This window comes from Chiloscyllium plagiosum, chromosome 7 (genome assembly GCF_004010195.1).
Source record: "Chiloscyllium plagiosum isolate BGI_BamShark_2017 chromosome 7, ASM401019v2, whole genome shotgun sequence".
NCBI classification, from domain to species: Eukaryota; Metazoa; Chordata; class Chondrichthyes; order Orectolobiformes; family Hemiscylliidae; genus Chiloscyllium; species Chiloscyllium plagiosum.
This window is the reverse complement of record NC_057716.1, coordinates 16,010,395-16,015,299: the sequence shown is the minus strand read 5'-3', so window position 1 is coordinate 16,015,299 and position 4,905 is coordinate 16,010,395.

Below are 4,905 nucleotides of genomic sequence, written 5' to 3'. Positions count from 1 at the left end.
TTTGAAAGAAGTGAAACTATCATGGTATTTGAACAGATGAAAGACTCAACAAACAATCAAGCTATTTTTCACTGTATAATTTCAGTTATATCACACAGTAAAATTTGCTGTAAATTCTGTTTTACAATTGTGCCCTCCACAACCACCTGATGAAGGAGTGGCGCTCTGAAAGCTAGTGCTTCAAATTAAACCTGTTGGACTATAACCTGGTGTTGTGTGATTTTTAACTTTGTATTGCTATACGTTGCTGAAAATGTTTTGCCGGAAAAGCGCAGCAGGTCAGGCAGCATCCGAGGAGCAGGAGAATCGACGTTTCGGGCATGAGTCCTTCTTCAGGAATGAGGAAAGTGTGCCAAGCAGGCTAAGATAAAAGGTAGGGAGAAGGGACTTTCCAACGCCACTCCCCCAAGTCCCCACACTTTCCTCATTCCTGAAGAAGGGCTCATGCCCGAAACGTCGATTCTCCTGCTCCTTGGATGCTGCCTGACCTGCTGCGCTTTTCCAGCAACACATTTTCAGCTCTGATCTCCAGCATTTGCAGTCCTCACTTTCTCCTAGAAGATTGCTATACATTGTGGCTAGTTAGTTGACCTTGGTCTTTTCTCATCTCTTAATATCTATGTGCAGACAATGCTGTTTTCAGTTTTAGGGTTTGAGGTACAACAGGTGGGCAGCACGGTGGCTCAGTGGTTAGCACTGCTGCCTCATAGCACCAGGGACCCAGGTTTGATTCCCGCCTTGGGCGACTGTCTGTGTAGAGTTTGCACCATTCTCCCCATCTCTGCGTGGGTTTCCTCCCACAATCCAAAGATGTGCAGGTTAGGTGTATTGGCCATGCAAAGTTGCCCAGAGTACTCAGGGATGTGTAGGTTAGATGCATCAGTCAGGTGTAAATATAGGGTAGAGGAATGGGTCTGGGTGGGTTATTCTCCGGAGGGCCGGTATGGACTTATTGGGCCAAAGGGCCTGTTTCTGTACTGTAGGAATTCTAGTTCTCGGTGCATTTGGTAACATTTTCCACCAGAGGGTGCTGTCCATTAACACTTGAAAGCTCCAAGCCATGTTCCTCAGGGATTGTGTTCAATTTGTGGGAAATGATTCTGACATGAAATATACAGGAAAGGCTAGAAATGTCACCTTCCTCATTCTGAGAACAAAGTGGAAGTCAGTTATGTTTCTTATAAGCCGAACAGTTTTTTCTTATATTGTCCTTTAAAAGTACACACTTATTTCTGAACCCCTCTTCTCGTTGAGGCAGGGGCCTTCCCTCGGGTTTATGTTTCACTTGCCTTGACAGTTTTGCATCGTTGCCTGCAACCATTGCTTTCCAGCGAATTGACATGGAGCTGTTGTTGAGCCATAAGGGGGCATCAAAGATGGGTTTAAGCCATGCTCACTTTAACTTGTCCCACTAAAACTTTCCAGCAGGTGGCACTGTTGAGCAGTTGGTACCTGACTGCTGAGCATTGCCCTGACAAGGCCCACTGTCACCTCACAACCTAATGTCACAAGAAAATTTACATTTTGAAAGGTGCATTGGTTTGCATTACACTGGGTGTCCCATTATTAACTGGAAGATAATGAATGTATATAATTGTTTTACATATAGAATCAGACTGGTAGTTTGCAAATTACAAGAACAGAGGCACAGGAGGAGAAATTTAGCCCTCACACCTGAGTTCGCCATTGCATCAGTTCATGGCTTAAACATCTCTGTCCACCCTGATTCCCTAACTCTTAACACCATTGCCCAACAGAAATCTGTCAGTCTTAATTTGAATCTTTCAATTGATCCTTGAGACTCCGAGGGGTACAGGAGCTCATCAGTACACCAGGGAGCATGTACTTAGTTAGAATGAATGCTTCTCAAACATTGGGCCATCAAGTGTCATGGCAGGGAAATGACATCGTGAAACAGTCACTCAATGGGAGAGTCCATCTTGGGACCATCACAGATGCCTGTGCTTCGTTAATCTTCAATTCATGTTCAGTAGGTTGACCTAGGAGGATCAGACATCCCTCATGAAACCCTGGGGGGAATGCGGTTAGGTTCTTTGCCCCCGGTAGAGTATGACTTCTGATTTAACAACTTGTATTGAATGGTGGGAGTTAACATATAGATGTGGAATTTACAAGAGAGTCACGGCTGTGGGCGAAGATGACACATTGTGGTGATGTTAAAACTGTGCACCTTTTGGGGTTTGGCTGAACGATAATGTTGGTGGAAGGGTCTCGGGAGTAGATTTCAGTCTTTGCCTCTTCCTGTTGTGAAATAACCTGTACTCCACAAAGTTGACCTGTGCTAAGGCCTGTCCTGCTACAGATGTGAGGCTCCCTATGAAAGCCTCACTCAGGTTTCTGGGTGCTGTCCATTCATAAAGTGTGTGAGAATAAAGTGCCACAATAAAATTGTAGAAAGTTCCTTAAAAGAGGAGTTGCGAGTAGACAGAGTAGTGGAAAAGGCATTTGGTATGCTTGTTTTTATTGGTCAATGCATTGACTATAGGAGTTGGGAGGTCACGTTGTGGCTGTACAGGACATTAGTTAGGCCACTTTTGGAATACAGCGTGCAATTCTGGTCTCCTTCCTATAGGAAGGATGTTGTGAAACTTGGCAGGGTTCAGAAATGAATGTTGCCAAGGTTGGAGGGTTTAAATTACAGGGAAAGGCTGAATAGTCTGGGGCTGTTTTCCCTGGAACGTTGGAGTTTGTGGGGTGACCTTATAGGTGTTTACAAAATCATGAGGGATATGAATAGGGTTAATAGTCAAGATCTTTTCCCCTGGGGAGGGGAGTCCAAAATTAGAGGGTATAGGTTTAAGGTGAGAAGGGAAAGACATAAAAGGGAACTAAGAGGCAACCTTTTCATGCAGAGGGTGGTGCATGTACAGAATGAGCTGCCAGAGGAGGATTGCATAATTATAACATTTAAAAGGCATCTAGATGAGGACATGTTTAGGAAGGGTTTAGAGGGATATGGGCCAAGTGCTGGCCAATGGTTCTAGATTAATTTAAGATATGTGGTTGACATGGATGAATCAGATTGAAGGGTCTGTTTCCGTGATGTACATCTCTATAACTGTGTGAACTGTTACAGTAATGTATCTCCAAGTGGGGCTGGACATCTGACTTGGAAGCAAAACTGGAAGCCGATGATAGCACTCTCTGGAAATGGGACACATTTTCAGCAAAGGCCAAGATTTCATGACTGTGAATGACACAGTCCATGATGGGGATGACAGCAAGGCGTTAGAAACAGCTGGGAATGAAAACAGAAGGAAACGTGGATCAGAGATCATGGAATTGATGGTGGCAGCTCTGAACCCAAATGCGGCCTGGCCTGCTGTGTTTTCCAGCACCACATTTTTCAACCAAACACTTTGTGTTGGGTACAAGAGGCAAAAACCTCAAATGTAACAGCAGTCACATGAGCTTCTTAATAACTCAAAGATATGAATCATTTGCTCAGCAGATTTCACAATGAACTATATTTCTGATGTTCGAAATGCTGCAGGTCTCAGTGACAACTGAGGCAATGAGAATACCCGCACCCCCCCACACTCAGAAGTGGAGACTAGGTACAGGGGATGGTGTCCTGTCTGAGGTGCAATGATGAACGCATCAACATGGGGTGCAATTAACTAAGGTGGTGATGGAGAAAAAGAAAATGGTGGTGACAAATTCACAAAACCAAGGACTTAATTATTCACGGTGTACAGCGGTGGGTTATTAGCACAGCGATAAATTACACCAAATGATGTCCACGTTCTCGGACAGCTAACCAGGATAGCACTCAGCTCCATGATTCCCTTGTCAAAGAATATCAGCAGACCTCGGGACAAGCAACAATGCAAAGTGACCGTGCAGTGGCTGACAGCCAAGTTCGGTACCCATGGGGATGGCCTCAACTGGGACCTTGGATTCATCTCACAGGTGACTCCGGTACACCATAAACACACACATTCACATGCAAACCCTCCCTCATACACTAGCCCTCCCTTATATGCACACACATACACCCCTCACACTCACACCGACACACGCATCCTCTCACGCATATCCCATCACACTCACACACACATATATACACACACGCTCCATTACATGTACTCGTACACACACACACACACAATCTGTTGCTCCTACATGCGCACACGTATAAGTTTATGGGGTGAATTTGTTTTTGCAGAATTACATTTTATTTTGCTGCATGAATCCATGTAAAACTCTGTAAAATGATACAGAGGGTTTGTCAGTCTGACATAGCACTGGGACACAGACAGACCTCACACCTATTATTTAAAAAGCTGGGCTAGCTTGAGAATGTAATTTGAAAGAAGTTCTGGGATTGACATATCAATGAACAGAAACCAGCATATCCCATTATAAAAGATGAAAGTGTTAATGTAAGATTGTTTACTGTATCACATCTCCATGACACTGGACTCCTTGGGCTATAAACTCTGTGAGCATGATCCTATTCTCCACAACCACCTGATGAAGGAGCAGTGCTCCGAAAATTAATACTTCCAAATAAACCTGTTGAACTATAACCTGGAGTTGTGTGCTTCTTAACTTTGTCTACCCCAGTCCAACACTGACACCTCCACATCATGCTAGAAAGGGCCATCCAAATCAGTGTGGTACCTAACCCCAGTCCTGTGCTCAACACCGGTGAGGTTTTGCTAATGGAGGCATGTTTCCATGTCAACAGGTGATGTACAGACTTGAAAAAGACACTTGAGTGAGTATTCCAAAATAGGCTCTCCCTCACTGAGGTAAAAACAATGACTGCAGATGCTGGAAACCAGATTCTGGATTAGTGGTGCTGGAAGAACACAGCAGTTCAGGCAGCATCCAAGGAGCAGTGAAATCGACGTTTCGGGCAAAAGCCCTTCATCAGGA